Source organism: Panthera pardus, unplaced genomic scaffold (genome assembly GCF_024362965.1).
Source record: "Panthera pardus isolate Hobbes unplaced genomic scaffold, ASM2436296v1 HiC_scaffold_13, whole genome shotgun sequence".
Classification (NCBI taxonomy): Eukaryota; Metazoa; Chordata; class Mammalia; order Carnivora; family Felidae; genus Panthera; species Panthera pardus.
Window position 1 is genome coordinate 130,707,293 of NW_026526688.1, and position 18,295 is coordinate 130,725,587.

The window sequence follows — 18,295 nt, forward strand, 5'->3', positions numbered from 1 at the left end:
AAGTCAGGTAAAAAAAATCAAATGGAAACACAAAAATCGTAAGCGTGTAGAGAACAGGAAGGAATAGTGTCTAAGGTCTGTGGGACATCTTCATACAGTAGACATACATATAATCTGAGTAAATATGAAAATAAAGGAGAAAGATTAGGACCAAAGAGAAATTTTTAAAGATAACAGACAAAAATTTTCCAAAATTGATAAATGACATCAATCCAAACACTCAAGAAGTTCAGAAAACTCCAAGAAGGAAATTATGCCTGGGCATATTGCAGTAAAATCCTGAAACACCAAAGTAAAAAGAAAATATTGAAAGCATTCAACAATTAAAAAAAAAACAATTGTATTACAAAAAGGTTAGAACAATTAATGTTGACTTTTCATTGCAGTTAATGCAAGATGACAATAAAATGACTTTTTTAAAGTATTCAAAGGAAAAACTGACCTGTTAATTTAGAATTATATATCTAGTAAAAATATCTTTCATAGTAAAGGGGAAATAAAGACATCTTCCTCAGGCAAAACCTGAAAGAATTTGTCTCCAGAAGACCTGCATGCCAATCCACTGACAATTTAAATGAAATGGATGTATTCTTTTAAAAAAAATTACTAAAAGTGATAGAAAGAGACATAGAAATCTAAAAAGCCCCATTCATAATGAAAACTTTTCAACAAAGAAAACTCCAGGCCCAAATGGCTTTCCTTGAAAATTCTATCAAAAATCTAAAGAAGAAATATCACAAGTCTTCATGAACTTTGATAAAAAAAAAAAAAAAGAAGAGAAAATAATATATCACAGCTCAATTTATGAGGCCAGAAAAACATGAATATCAAATACTACAAAATCAAATATTTCAAGAAAAATAAAACCACAAACCACTATCCTTCACAGAAATGAAAACAAATACTCTAACTAAACAGCACTATGTAAAAGCTAATATATCATAACCACAAGGGGATTATTCTAAGAATTCAAGGTTGGTTTACATTTGGAAATCAAGCAATGTAATTCTAAAAACAAAAGAAAATAAATTAATGTTTAAAAAGTATGTGTATGTTTCTAAATAGGTACAGAAAAAGCACTGGAAACAATTAAATACTGGTTTATATTAAAATCCCTGTGAACACTAGAAATACAAAAGCATCCACAAAAAAATGTACTGATAATATGTTTATTAATCATGGAAGATTACATGCTTGTCCCTAATATAAAGAGCAATCAAAAATATTTGCTCTTACAACTTCTGCTCACTATTGTGTTTGAAGTCTTAACCATTGCAACCAGGTAAACAAAAGAAACAACAAGCAGAGTGATTGGAAAGGAAAAAGTAAAATGCCATTATATAGAGATGGTGTAACTATGCACGTAATAACTCTATGTAATCTTCAAAACTAAAAAAATAACAACAACCACCTACTAATTAGGCAAGTTCACAATATAATGAATCTAAAATAGTCAATTTTTAAAAAGAACTAAATCGAATTGTTCACACTGATTTTAAGATTTAATCTACAGTAGTTAGAAGAGTATAATAATGGTGTTCTAAATGTAAGGGAAAGAGAGTTTTCTCTAAAAATAGAACACTCAAAGAAAAGAGTGAGTCCAGAAATCAACCCACACGGATTTTGAACAAAAGCACTGTCAACTCAATGGTAATAATAAAAAAATCTTATTAACAAAAGATGCTGGAGCAAATAAATATGTAATTTTTAAAAGTCAACCTTCACCTCTAATGCACTCAAAACTTAAAATTAATTTAAGATGGATCATAGGCTAAATACTAAATAAAAACTAAACCATAACCTTCAAGTAGCAAACATAGAATAGCTTTATGATCGTTAAAAAGATTTCTTTGATGGGGCACAGAAAGCATGCACCATAATAAAAGGTGATGCATTGAATCCCTTCAAAATTAAGAACTTCAGCTGATCAAAGGACACAATTAAGAAAATGAATAGCAAGTCCTACATTGGAGAAAAATTAGGAATTTAGATATTTATCCATCCAGAATATAAAATGAATTCCTATAAATCAATAACAAAAAGACAAGTGATCCAATTAATAAATAAGCAAAAGCCCTTTGCAAAGACACATAACAAGGGAAGATATACAAATGGCCAACATACATATGAAAAGGTATCCAGCATATTCATTTATCAGAGCAAAGCAAAGTAATTAAAACCATAATTAGATAACATTTCTAGGCCATTAGAAGAACTAAAAACAAAACAAAACAAAACACCTCACAGCACTAAGTGCTGGAAGGGAGTAAGGCAATCAAAGCTCTCATATATTTCCAATAGAAATGTAAAACGGGGGGCACCTGGGTGGCTCAGTCTATTAAGCATCCAACTTCAGCTTAGGTCATGATCTTGTAGTCCGTGAGTTTGAGCCCCACATTGGGCTCTGTGCTGACAGCTCAGAGACTGGAACCTGCTTCAGTTTCTGTGCTCCCTCTCTCTCTGCCGCTCCCTAACTCACATTCAGTCTCTGTCTCTCAAAAATGAATAAACATTAAAAAAAAAGAAGAAATGTAAAATGGTACCACCACTTTAGAGAACTGTGTGGCAATTATAAAGTTGAAAGTACATGCATCTCACCCTTGACAAAGGAATTTTACACGGACATATTTACCCAAGAGAAATAAAACATGTCCACAGGGGCGCCTGGGTGGCTCAGGTTAAGTGTCCAACTACGGCTCAGGTCATGATCTCATGGTACATGAGTTCAAGCCCCACAACAGGCTCTCTGCTGACAGCTCAGAGCCTGGAGCCTGCTTCAGATTCAGTGTCTCCCTCTCTCTGCCCCTCTTCTACTCATGGTCTCTCTCTCACTGTCTCAAAAGTGAATAAACATAAAAAAAAAAAAAAAAAGTTCACAAAAAGACTTGTACAAGAGGATTTAGAAAAGCCTTATTCATAGTAGTAGCCCCAAACTGGAAACAACCCAAATGTCCATTAAGAGAAGAAGATATAAATAAAGAGTGAAATGTCCATACAATGAAATACAATTCTCCAATAAAAAGAATAAAATGCGGATATATGTAAGAACATGAATGAATATCAAAACCAATATGTTGAGTAAAAGATTTGAAACAGAAGAGAATTTCTGTGCTATAGTTCTCTATGCATATGAAGTCCAAGAACTGGAAATGCTAATTTATGGTGGTAGAAATCAGAAAGTAGTTTCTTCTGGGAGTAGGAGGATTTTTTTTAATGTTTATTTATTTTGGAGGGGAGAGGAAGAGGCAGAGAAAGAGGCAGACACAGAATCCGAAGCAGGCTCCAGGCTCAGAGCTGACAGCACAGAGCCTGACACGGGGTTCAAATTCATGAACAACGAGATCATGACCTGAGCCGAAGTCCGGCGTTTAACTAACTGAGCCACGCAGGTGCCCCGTGGGAGTAGAAGGATTTATCACAATGGACATGAAAGATAGTTCTGGGATAATGGAAATAATTTACATTTTGCTTTGGGTTGTGGGTATTGAATATATGCAATTGTCAAAATCATTGAATTGAACACTTAAGAGCTGAGCATTTAATTGTATATAACATATACATTAATTTTTTAAGTGTGAGAAAAATAATTTAATAAGCTTGAAATCAAGAATGTTTGCCCCTTTCTAGCAGTGAGCTGATCTTTCTTAAATCAAGTATACAGTTTTCCTTTTCCAAATACAACAAATCTAATTCTTCCATTCATCTGTGGAGCAGAGATGATCACCAAGGGCAGAAAGTCAACTTAAATTGGCTTGATATTTACCAAAAATTTAATATGCCTGGAACATGATAGGGAGGAAAAGAATACAGTGGGACACTAAGAAAACTTCACTGTTAGAATCAGGACTAAAATTAGGTTTTCTAAAACCAAGTCAGTAGTCTTTCTGTACTTAACTCTGTCTTTATAATATATTCTCTTTAAACTACCTAAACCCAGTTCAATTTAGAGCTTAGAAGATTTTTTTTCTAATTTTATTGATGGGGGAAAATGTTAAACTACTGTTTAAACAGCAAATATATTTACATATATATACACACACATATGCAATTACATACATCTATATATCTGTATACCTATATATCTATATCTATCTCTCTATTTACACTTAAGCCAAAATATTGGTAAAAATGGTTCAATATCAAGAATATGATATCAAGTTTAAAAGCAATTCAACAATTGTTATTTTTTTTTACCATGACAAAAACACACTTAAGGTAGGAAAATGAAAAGCCAATAATATTTCCCTAATTTATAGAACTAAAGAAGTATGGTCCTTCCACTAAATGTCATTGTAACATTTAGATGTCCTCAAAATATGAAAGTGATCTTTTGATGAGGATTACTTTTCTTAAGCAGCAGGAAAATGGTTAATATAACACCCAAATTTAAATAAACATAGCTTAAATTTAGAGATATATCAGCTGCTGACAAACTCTCATCAGTAATAAATTTAGGAAATGGCCAGATGTCATAAACAAGTGCAATAAGCAGAACAAAAATAGCTCGCCAGGCACTTCACTTTCACCTGAAGTATTCTCAGTAACTGTGATGTGTAACTTATTATACCCCATTCCTTCATTAGTTGTATCATTACTGTTCACTTCTCACAAGCCAAATTATAAATCAAAAGGTAGCCTTGTGGAAGTGGATTCAGTATATAATTTGTAACAATACATCAATAGATTGAAGAAGATGTACAGTATTAAGTATGTAGCCATACGAATTAATGCTAGGTACACCATTACTAGAGTTGTAGTAACAGTACTGATTACAATGACATCTTACGTTCACCCTGGGCAACTCTAAGGAACACAAAACACCTTTCATTACTATTCCTTTCTCAGGCCTTCATTTAAAAAAAAAAAAGAGGAAAGAAAAGACATATGATCTATTCGTGTATTATCATTCACACAAAATGAGAACACTTGCTTTTATAGTCAGAAGAACTCATTTTAACAACATAAGTATGCTCAACATTAATTCTCAAATTTTGGAGATTTTGTATGTCATGACTAGAAACAGCCACATTCCCTTGGAGTCCTTTAATACCTTAGAATAAGCAGTTCCTGAATTTAAGAAATGTGTTATAAATGTGTTGGCTTCAAATTTACAGGTGACATTTTAATTTGTATTTTAAATATTTAAGTATGTATTTAAGTATGCATTTGCCAGATTAGAATTTAAAGTCAATTTAAATTTAACAACACACCAATAAAATTAAGAAATTACCTCCATCGGCAGTTATAGTTTGGTGCTTCTCTTACTGTATGCAAATCTGTGTATCACTGGTGAAATTAGAGAAGCAGAAAGGGAAAATATCTGCTCAAAACATTCTGATGAATATGGGCAAGAAATTCTCCAGATTTTCATTGAAAAAGCCAAGAAATAACCTTCCCTTTAATTTTATCAGTCCTTTTGCCTCCAAATCCCAATAGATAATAATCTCTATTTTGAGTACGTCTACCCTAATAAACATAAAGTTTTTCGCATATTTCCATTGACCACTTTCTTCTGAATTCTTTAACTATTCCTTTTAGAACCATAGGCAGTACACTGTAGAAAGAGGGAAGCATGGCAAATGGCTTCAGGTTTGAACCTGAGATCTTTTTTTCTCATCCCTGCTCTGTCATGTACCACTGGTATGGTTTTAGATCCATCTCTTGATCTTGCCAAGCTTCAGTTATCACCTCTGTGTTCTTCCTCCAATGATTAAATGGCTCAGTGCATATGAGACCATTTTATACAAGGTAAAGTAACACATTGGTAAAAGTTGGAATCTTTTTATCTCAAGAAACCAGAGCTATACTTTGCCAATCCATGCTTAATTTCCATTAAGTTTCCTCTCCCCTTGCCTGGGCAAGAGCCTGGGCAAGACCCACCTACCCTTGAATGTCTTTAATCCTTATTGTTACTCTATGCACTAGAAAGCCTTCTGTGTGCCCACCCTGTTTTATAAACTCTCACTGAACAGATAATAACGGTTTCTGGATTTTCCCTTCTGAGGCCAAAAGAAGGACAGATTAGCACTGATTTGCCTTCTCCTGACAATTATAATACTTGCTAGCTCACTATGCACTGATTCTGTGCTAAGCATTGCATTAAGTGGCACGTTAGCAATATTAATCTTATTTAATTTCTCTAACAACCTGTGACAATATGACTCACAATCCTCATTTTACCAGGAAATTGATTGTCAAAGGTATAGTTGCTGATGGGGCTCCTGATGGGGCGCTGACTTTGGCTCCGGTTGTGATCTCAGTTCCTGAGTTTGAACCTCATGTCAAGCTCTGTGCTGACAGCTCAGAGCCTAGAGCCTACTTTGAAATCTGTGTGTCCCTCTCTCTCTCTCTCTCTCTCAGACCCTCCCCCACTCATGCTCTGTCTCTCTCTCAAAACTAAAATAAAACATTAAAAAAAAAAGGTATAGCTGCTGAAAAGTGTCAGACTGCCATTTGAATCCGGGTCCTTTACATCTACCGCTTAAACTAAACAAACCCTCTCCCCCAGGTTAACCTGATCTCATGTATTAATTTAGATTCTTAATTTTTGTTAACAATAGAAGTCAACTTCTCTTACATTAGGAAACTGGTGGAAACAGCAAACATAGATCCTGGTTTCAAAAGAGAGCAGCCGTATTTGCAAACGCACTGATTGTCTTCCCCTGTGGCTTCTACCCCAGAACAATTGGAATATGTGTAAAATTCAAGGAGCAACATGCTGGGTCCAAAGAAGCAACAGTTTCACAAAGCAAATGCTGTTGATTTAGATGATTCAGTCAATCCACTGGAAGAATAGGTGAACAATTGACTGGGCCACGAGCAAAAAATAATAACCTTGCAACAGTTTTCAGTATAATGTTTTTCTTAAGGTTATTTTCATAAATATTGTTAAATTCTGCCAGAAGATTTTCTCTACCCACATTCCTACTGGATTATGATGTGTCATACATTTTAAAGGAAATAAGTGCTTTAAAATTCTTTTTCATTGTATGTTACACAAAGTGCTAACACTACTAATACTCAAAATAGACCTGTAATCTCATTAGAAGCAACAATAGCAAACTTCCTTGTCTTGATTTTATTTTCTTTCAAGTAGCATGTTGATTAAAAAAAAAATCATTGGTCGCTCTTACCTTAATATCCTTTTCATGTGGGTATATACTAAATGCTGATACGTGGAAACTTCTGCTGGCCTCTCTTCAGGCTGTCTCCGAATATTCACTTATTTTCAGAAGCAGAGAAACAGGAGCTTAAGAGGGGCAGGGGGAAAAGCACCCTTACAATGGCCTTGCCATTATTCTCTCTGTGAATGCCTAGCAATAGAAGCCCAGAGACCAAGAAACTAAGATGCCTGAGGGCACTGACCCCAGCACGCCTTGTGTCTTTTCAGTGTGGCATTTGATCCTAGAGTCTTACTAAAAAGTGTTATCCAAGCTGAAGGTTTAGTCACCATTGTGATTAGCATATTCCAAATAATGCAAGGCTAAGAGACTTTTCTCAAAATTCTTGAGGGCAACATATTTTCATAATTAGCAATATTTAAGCCTGCATGAAAGCAGGCATGATATGGAAATCATAGTTATTAAGATTCAGACTTTTAATTCAATCCCATTTAGAAACAAGAAAAATAAAATGGAAACTAGGGTAAACTGCTCTAGCTTTTTTGATTAACACCCTTATTGCAGCCCTGGGCTGCATTCCTGAGAGAATTTCATAGTCACACCTCACTGATAAATCTAATGCTAGAGCATTCTATAGTTTCTTGTACAGATCCTGTAAGTGGGTGGAAAATGAGTTAAGAGTCTGCATCTTAGACAGAATTTTTCTAAGACAGAGAAATTTCAGTCAGCTGAATCCCTTTACTCAGCTTCTGTCTGTTTCAGCCTTTGTCACCTTTCTTCTGTTGAGTAAGCAGATCTTCCTCTGTGAGCTGGGGCCAGGGCCTGTGCTTTGTCGTCTTTTAAATTCTTCAGGACCAGTCTTGCACAGGATAGGTGATCCATAAATACATAGTGTCTACCTCGTAGTTAAAGTAGTGGAAACTTTGACATACGTTTGAGTTCTTCCTCACATATAATGTACTCCCTTAGAGATTTTTATTTCCAATTAGCTGAAACTCCCCAACTAAGCATAATGTTCATTTTTGAAAAACAGTCTCCAGATTTTAGCACATTCAAATACCTCTGTGTGAAACATTTTGGGAAGTTTAGATGCATATGGGTGGAAGTTTGATTGTTTGTAACTACATTTCAGTGAGTTTTTAGTGTCTGCTTTTGAGGGACTATATATATATATATATATGTATACACACACACACATATGTGTATATATATGCATATATATATACATATATATCCATTCAGAAAAAAAGGAACACAGTAGGTTTTTTGTTTGTTTTGTTTGAGGCCAGTATTCCATTAGCTACCTAGCTTTTAGGAACTAGGTAGAACCATAACATAATATCATTAATCTCTCACATGAAGTAATTCATTTTTTTAATGTTTATTTTTGAGAGAGAGAGAGAGACAGAGAGACAGAGTGTGAGTGGGGGAGGGGCAGAGAGAGAGGGAGACACAGAATCTGAAGAGACTCCAGGGTCTGAGCTGTCAGCACAGGGACTGATGCAGGGCTTGAACTCAAGAATCGCGAGATCATGACCTGAGCGGAGTCGGACCCTTAACTGACTGAGCCACCCAGGTGCCCCTCACATGAAGTAATTCAAAATTCAATCACAGAACTCTATAAAAATACAAAGTCTCGGGGCGCCTGGGTGGCGCAGTCGGTTAAGCGTCCGACTTCAGCCAGGTCACGATCTCGCGGTCCGTGAGTTCGAGCCCCGCGTCAGGCTCTGGGCTGATGGCTCGGAGCCTGGAGCCTGTTTCCGATTCTGTGTCTCCCTCTCTCTCTGCCCCTCCCCCGTTCATGCTCTGTCTCTCTCTGTCCCAAAAATAAATAAAAAACGTTGAAAAAAAAATTTAAAAAAAAAAAAAAAAAAGAAAAAAAAAGAAAAAAGAAAAAAAAAATACAAAGTCTTGAAGAGCATGGCATTCAGCCCTCCTCTGTGCTCCACTACACTGCCCTATTTAGAGTCTAGGTAGAAAACTCCCGAATTGCTTTGTAAATACATTATCCCATCACAAATAGGATGAATTAAATAGTCATAGGTGAATAAAAATATGTTTGCTCTGACACTAATGTCTGACTTAAACATTACACTGTAAAATTAAAAATTATGCCTGGATGCCCATAATTCCACATAAAATTGAAAAAGATGAAAAAGTTTTTGAAACAATAATTGTTTTTTATGAGAAAAATATAAAATGATTTTCATAGAAATGTGAATTTGATAGAAAATATTGTGTGACCATTGGGCATGACAACATTGAGATTCTACTGTTCAAATTATTCTGGTAAAGTTAGTATCTTACTCAAATTTTTTAAAAATATGAAAACTCAATATTTTTACATAATTTAGTATACAACACATGTTATACAATGTCTATGTATTATTATGTATGTACTATATCATATCTGTATACATGTATCCATACATAATCTACATGCATAGCATATAGAATATATAAATAATTTAGTTTGTGTGTGTATACACACACACACACACACACACACACACACACAGAGGGAGAGTATATGTGTGTATATATATCCCAAATAACTCTAATACAAAGTAAAGAAATAAGCATTTTAAAGAGCCCAAAGGAAATAAATAGGGGAGTCATTCAGAGGTCACTTTTCATCCATTCATTCTCATAAATGTATGTGCATGTGTGTGTATGTATGGAAAGAGAGACAGAGAATCTGTGTGGAAAAGTAACTTTGTGAGTCAAATTTTCTTTCTTTGTATCTCATCACTGTATCTCTAGAACGTGACACATTTATGTATTTATTAAATACTTGTTGAAAGCAGTTTTCAAAACTAACGTCAAGTTTTCTGAAACTTTCTCAGTCCCCAAATATCACTTTTTCTATAGCGGCCAGAGGTAATTTATGTAAAATGTTAATCAGATTATGTACACTCCTGTGTGTATTAAATTCTTGTCTTCCCCATTACGTCTAAAACACAACCCAGATTCTCAGATGCTAATGATCTTACCACTTCAATCTCATCTGACACCACTCTCTTCTCTGCTTATGATGTCCCTGTCACGTTGATGTTCCTTCAGTTCTCAAACTTGTCACTTTGTCATTGAACATTTGAGGCCCCTTGCCTACAAATCTGTCTTCCCAGTCTTCCCAAGCCTGCTTTTTTCTCATGATTAATTCTCAAATTATATAGTTCCCTCGTCCCTACAAGTATCTCCTTCAAATATGTATTTTACAATTAGTTGTTCATTTACTGTTCATTTCCTTCCTACTATATATCACAATTAGCTGTTATTTCATTTATTTATTTGTTCTCTTTAAAAAAAAAAGTTAAATGTTTATTCATTTCTGAGAAACAGACAGAGCATGAGCAGGGGAAAGGCAGAGAGAGAGGGAAACACAGAATCCGAAACAAGCTGTAGTCTCTGAGTTATCATCACAGAGCCCAACCTGGGGCTCAAATTCACAAATCGTGAGATCATGAGCCAAAGTCAGACACTTAACTGAATAAGCCAACCAGGCGCTCCTTGCTTATTTATTAGTTTTTAAGCATTGTCCCCCAGACGAGTCACTAAATTCCATGATGGCAAAGGAACATGTTAATCACATTCAGTTATTTTATCTCATTGCTTAGCACAATATCTAACATACAGTAGGTTCTTAATAAGAATTGAAATTGAGAGGCACCTGCGTGGCTCAGTCAGTTGAGCATAGGACTCTTGATTTTGGCTCAGGTAATGATCCCAGGGTTGTGGGATTGAGCCCTGTGTCAGGCTCTGTGCTGAGCATGAAGCCTGCTTGGGATTCTCTCCATTTGCCCCTCCCTCCTGCTTGTGCTTTCTCTCTGTCAAAAAGAGAAAAAAAAAATAAAATTGAGTGAATTAAAAGTAACTTCTGAATACCCATAACTCTTTATTTGTATTTCTCTTTAAACAATTCTTTCTACTTGTGTTAGAGCTATTTGGAATATAATTGGAATATAAAGTGCTCACGTATCCAGGGCAAGACATGCTCTTTATTTCCTTTTTTTATTATCCATAGCACAGATATGCAGTCTTCTGAGGTAGATACTGTGATATGCTACTCAGTTTCCTCTCCAGGAATAGAGAATTCATTCCCCCAACTGCTGGAAGACAGCCTACAACCATCAGCTTTCTTTGGGAATTATCTCAGCCTTGCTCAGTGCCATACCTCCTTCCGACAGTTGCCTGCAAAAAACAATCAGAGTTGAAATATGAAGACTCAGCTTCCTCAGTCTGACTAGGGCTGATTCTAAATGGGATTGACTTAAGTCTTTGCTGGGACTGAAAAGCATCTCACCTTGTCTCTCAACCCACAACTATTCCCTCAACCTTATGTAAGTGTTGATCTCAGGAACACTCTCTAATAAACTTCCTTGGAAGTAATCTCCATCTCATAATCTGTTTTCCAGACAACTTGACCTGCATCATCTGCAAATATTTATTTCCCCCTTTTCCACAGTAATAGAGACCCTTTTTTTTTGGCTGAATTAAAGTCACATGTCCTAGTATTCCCTGCAGTCAGTTGTGGCCATGTGACTAAGTTTAGTGGGTTATAGCAGAAATTGTGTGTCCACCTGCCAGAATATGTTCTTAAAAATTTCATTTGCATCTTTCTTTGCCCCTTCCTCCTTCTTACTGGATGGAATATCTGGAGTTACCTTGAATCCTGAGAATAACTTGGAATCAAAATCCATGCAGGGCATAGCATTAGCATGGAGGAGTCTGGGTCCTGGAAATTGTGATCTATCACTCCAGTGCTGGACTGACCATGTCCAGGCTTCCTGAATAGAGAGAAAAGTAAACTTCTATCTAGTTTAAGCCATGCTTAATGGGGATTTCCAGTGATTGGCGTCCAACCCAAATGCTAACTGAGTACATGACACAGAGCTTCAAACATTGTTTTGAAAGTTGAATCAATAGGGGTGCATGGGTGGTTCTGTCAGTTAAGCAGTCAATTCTTGATTTCAGCTTAGGTCGTGATATCGCAGTTCATGAGTTTGAGCCCCGCATTGGGCGCTGTGCTCACAGCGTGGAGACTGCTTGGGATTCTTTCCTCTCCCTTTCTCTCTCTCTGCCCCTCCCCCACTCATACTACCGCTCTCTGTCTGTCTCTCTCTTTCTCAAATATAAATAAACGTTAAATATATACAAAGAAAGTTGAATTAATAAATGAATAATTATAGGAAAGTTAATATTTTAGGCAAATTTTCACTGTGAATGTGAATAAGAAATAATGAGAGAACAGACGAAGGCAAAGATACCTTAACAATGGGACTCATTCCTTGAATGGCACCTTAACAATTTATATTTGAAGGCAGAAAAAAAAGTAATATAAAATGTTATGCTCTAGTTAAATCACCTTGAATAAGACTATAAAAAATCTATTCTCTATAGTGCCCCAATTTCCCTCTTTGCTTGAATCTTTACTATAAACATGAATTTATGTCTTCTAAGATGTATTTGGTAAGGCCTAAAAAAAGAGGGTATTTTAGACAATCCTCTAAGAGCAATACTATTAAAATCATTCAATTTCAAAGGGAATAAATCATGCTAAAAATGTTGACATTCTCTCTGCACTTGGTGAAAAACAATTGGCTCCTAAGAAACTAGTGTGCTAGTAAAATATAACAAATTTAACTTTTCATCTGACGATAGAAGAAAAAGAGAATTTGATACTACAAAATGATCTTATTTATATTAGAAATTTCATTGTGATAAAATACATCATTATACAGGGGAGAAAAATAGTCCCAGGTGTTGACTCTGGAGCTGGAATTCAGTCAAATCTGAGTTCAATTCTTGACTCCAGCATTTATTTGCTATATGATCTTGGTGAACTTTTTCAGGTACCTATATTTCAATTTCCTTATCTCTTAAGTGGGACATACCTACTAATGCTTTCTTCACATATCGAGGCTATAATAGGTTAACTTGGATCTTCAATTTTTCCTAATTCTTGAGATCATACTACTTATTAAAAAAAAATAATGACATTGACATAACCCATCTTTTCAACTTTGTGTCCCCAAACTCTCTCAATGGAAAAACTCATGATACCTTACATTTAAAGCATATCTATGGAAGTGAAAAAACAATTCCACCTATGGGAAGTTGATGTCATGATATTCAATGTTAGTCAGAGATCAATCTACATCATGAAAAATTTACATGGTGGCTTGAACATGTCAGAATTCTCAGATCCCCTCTTCCTCATACTTGAGTGACACAGGAAAGTTTGCCATCAGTTAGCATACAACTTTTGGAAAAGGAGAAGAGGGTTAATTAAAGTTGTCTCCTTCATTCAGTTCAGATTCAATAATGTACACTGGAAGATGACACAAAATCATATTTTTCTGGTATTTAATAAATGGGGTCATCAGCATCAAATCATTTTCTACATTCTCTATACCAAGTAGTTTGCTATTGAAGAGTATTTAATGAAGGAAGGTGAAACTCAACACATACACGAAAAGAGAGAGAGAGAGAGAGAGAGATGTTATCATTGATTTTGAACTAAAAAGGGAGAGAAACTTTTAATTTTTATAAAAATGTATCCACAAGCTTGAGGAAAATATATGAAGGGAAAATTGGAGGCTTTTAAGATTCCTGCTAAGTGTTCATATGACCTAAATCAAATGCTACTTTGTAAATGCATTGCAATAATGTTGGAACTAAGACCTAACACTCCTAATTGTAATATATAAAATAAATGCTTATTTGAAAGGACACTGGGCCTCCACTTATCCCCACTGGGGCCATTTTCATGTTCTATGATGTAATCACCTGTGCTGCTATTTTAATTTTCTTTTCTGTAGTGATTTCATGTAAAGTTAAAATGTATCTAAGCTATATGTATGTAAGCCAAGTCCTTTATGACTAACAACAAATAATAAAACAACAGATCTATGATTTAGGTAATAGTATAATAAATTAGTTGTATTAGTAATAATAATGATATTAATGCATTATTTTTGAGCATCTTCATTTAAAGTCACATATAGTATAGAATTCAAGATGCTTGTAATTATAATCAACATCTTAATTCTCTAATTTAATACTAAAATATTTTAATAATAAGATGATTCAAGGTGAGACTACATGGACAGTAAAATTGCCATTAGTTTTTAGGAAGTGTCATTGTGTTTGGATATTGGTGCAAACCATTTGCAAAAAGACATTTTGAAAAATCAGGGAGGGGCGCCTGGGTGGCTTGGTCGATTAAGCATCCGACTTCAGCTCAGGTCATGGTCTCACGGTCCGTGAGTTCGAGCCCCGCCTCGGGCTCTGTGCTGACCGCTCAGAGTCTGGAGCCTGTTTTGGATTCTGTGTCTCCCTCTCTCTCTGCCCCTCCCCTGTTCATGCTCTGTCTCTCTCTGTCTCAAAAATAAATAAACGTTAAAAAAAAAAATTAAAAAAAAAAAAAGAAAAATCAGGGAAATTTGGTTATGGACTGAGTGTTAGATGAACAGGAATAATCTGATATAGTTGCATGTGATAATGGTTTTATTGTTACATAAGTATATGGCTCTGTTTTTAGAAATGCAGACTAAAGTATTTGGGTAAAATGGATAGATCTGGAATTGCTTTAAAATATTTCAGCAAAGGAGAAAAAGAATACAAAACACAATTTTATCAAAATATTTTTTTGAGTATAGGATATGTGGGAGTTTATATTATTATTTTCTCTTTTTCGAATACATTTTTAAAGGAAGACTGAGTGCAAAAGCAATAAAAAGTTGATGTCTTGGAAATGCATTAAAGAAAAGAAATATCTTGCTAATTTTTTTAAATGCTATCTATTTTGCTTTCTTATATTATTGCTCTTGCAGAAAGTGCAATAATGCTAACTGAAAGTTAAATTCCCTCCATAGGAATTTGTGTCATGTGTCACCCTAGACCACTTGATTACCTTTACAGATGGCATATGTGGCCACACAGCTATGCCCCAACCACATCTGACCATGACTCTACTCTTGCTTACTGTGAGCAGCACAGGTCTCTTTGGATGGTTTTACCACAAGGCCTTTGCACAAGCTGCTTCTTTGGTCAGGAACATACTTCTCCAGATATCCACATGCTTGCCCCCTCATTCCTTTAGGTCTTTTCTTAATTGTCTCATTGAGGCTTTTCCTGATTATTTTATGTATTCACTTATTTTTAAAATTGAGGTGTCATTGACAAATAAATTTAAGATATTTAAAGTGCATGACATGATGATTTGATAGACGTATACACTGTGAACAGATTCCCTCCATCCAGTTAATTAACACTTCTATCACCTCACATATTTACCTTTTCGTGTTCGTGAGAGATTTATGTTCCATTCTTTAGCAGTTTCAATTATGCAATACAGTGTTATTTATAGTCACATTACACATTAGATCTGATTGTTTTCTTTAAAACAGTAACACCCACCTGCCTTATCCCAATATTCTGTATCTGCTTTATTTTTCTTATATAGCACTTATTATTATATCATATACTCTATAATACACTTATAATTTTGTGTGTTGTCTGCTCCTTCTCCACAGCACTGTAAACGCCATGAAGGCAGAATTTTGTTCCTGTGTAGTCACTATAGTATTTCAAGTACTTGTTAAATACGTTAATGGGGCAGATTTTGAAGAGAGAAGAGTAGAGATACAGCAATTGTTACATTTTCATCACTGGTTACTAGGCAAGGATTTTGGCAGTGGGAGAGGGTATTGAAGACAGAAGAGCGGTGTTGCAAATGTGGTTCATCTCAAAAGGGCCAAGAAGCACAGAAACATTCTCCTTGTTCACAAATATCTCAGACAACATTCCACACCATAAGATTCCATTTGAGTCAAAGTTATGTTTTAAAATATAAGCTCTTTGTAGAGTTAAATCTTTTATTTTTTCATACTTTATGATGAATTTCTTAGATGAGATTAAGTACAGTGACAATTAAGAAATGATGAATATTTTCATGTGACAGTGATGAATGAAGAAGTCATTTGGAACATATACCAGACAGGATGGAGCACTTTAAACACAGAGGCCTGTGGGAGACAGAGAGAACAAAGTGGAAATGGGATCCCAAGTATGTAAAATACTGGCACTTTAATCAATTTTATTTTATTATTTCTAAATCAATTTTATTTTATCTATAAATATAACCTATAAATATAAAATATATCTATAAATAGTACATATAAGATATTTATACATTATGTATGTTTTGTACAACATAATATATTAATTATGAAATAAGTATAATACCTATAAATATTAATATATACATTTTTATAACAAAATGCTATGTTAAGAAACTGATAGCTTAAAAAACATATTTGAAATCTGAAACCAAGTCAGCAAAACTAAAAGGCAATGCATGGAATGGGACAAGATATTTGCAAATGACATATCCAATAACAGGCTAATATCCAAAATATACAAAAAACTTATAAAACTCAACACCAAAACAACCAAATAACCCAATTTAAAAATGGGCAGAAGTTAAGAATATACATTTCTCCAAAGAAGACATCCAGATGGCCAACAGACACGTGAAAAGATGCTCAGCACCACTCATCATCAGGGAATGGCTAAAATCAACAACACAGGAAACAATAGATGTCGGTGAGGATGTGGAGAAAAAGAAACCCTGGTGCACTGCTGATGGGAATGCAAACTGGTGCAATCACTCTGGAAAATGGTATGGAGTTTCCTCAAAAAATTAAAAATAGAACTACCCTATGCTCCAACAATCACACTACCGGGTATTTACCCAAAGAATACAAAAACATTAATTCAAAGGGATACATGCACCCCTATATTTATAGCAGCATTATTTACAATTGCCAAGATGTGGGAGCAACCCAAGTGTCCATTAATTGAAGATATGGTTTATATACGCACACAATGGAATATTACTCAGCCATGAAAAAGAAGGAAATCTTGACATTTGCAATGACATGGGTGGAGTTAGAGAGTATAATGCAAAGTGAAATAAGTCAGAGAAATAACATGATTTCAGTCCTATGTGGAATTTAAGAAACAAAACAAATGAGCAAAGGGGAAGAAAAAGAGAGAGAGAAAGAGAAATCAAGAAACAGACTAAATTATAGAGAGCAAAATGATGGTTACCAGAAGGGAGGAAGTTTGGGTGATGAGTTAAATATGTGATGGGAATTAAGGAGTGCACTTGTGATGAACACCAGGTGATATATGGAATTGTTGAATCACTATGTAGAAAAGAAGGGGGGATCTGAAACCAGAGTCATCATCCTATCTGTAAAGTGTTATTAAATATATTTAATAAATGTATTATCTCATAGTTCACAGAAATATTCTTTGAAATACCTTTATTTCTTTATGGTTTTCATATTTTCTGAAATTTCACCTGAATACATGCTTGAATTGTCTTGCACCTAAATCTGAGACAAAATTTTCATCATATTTAATATTACATTTTCTGGTCAGGTACCCATTTCAACAAATATCAGAGCCAGAAACAGATCCTAAGTAAGAGAAGTTTAATAGAAAAAGAGTATAGAGGGGAAAGAGAGAAAGCAACAAGATAAGGAAAAAATGATAGATGAAGACAATGATACTCATTTAAAGGATTTTCTTGTTTTGATTTTCTAAACTGTTTTTTGCACTAGTTAGCAGTAGGCTTGAGAAAGTAGTAGGACCTCAGTTGCCTTAAGTATAAACTAAAGAGGTCCAACTAATGATCTCTAAAGTTAGTGATGGTAAAATGTTTAACCACTGTTTTTGTAGGAGGTGAGGAGAAGCCTTGAAATCAAGTTTCAACTTGAAATCAACTGTCATTTGTCAGTTTCTTGTATATAAACACTTCTGCCATAGCTACCAATATGAAGGTAGTGAATGCAAATTTGCTTTCATAAACTGGTGAGCTGGCTCCATCACACCACTGAGGTTCTCTCCAAATCTAAATTATGTGACTCCAGTCCATATGAGCATGGGTGTATCCCAAGACTTGAGCAGCACCTCTACTTTCTGATTAATTGATTCCCTTAATGGTGCCTTTCCCTTTGAACTCTAAATAGATACTGAATATAACCAAAGTATTTTAGACTCATGTGAACAATAATTTTACTGCATGTATGCATCTGCTCTTTAAATCTAGTTTGGTTTACTTATCTCAGGAGTTATTTTTTTAAATTTACATCCAAGTTAGC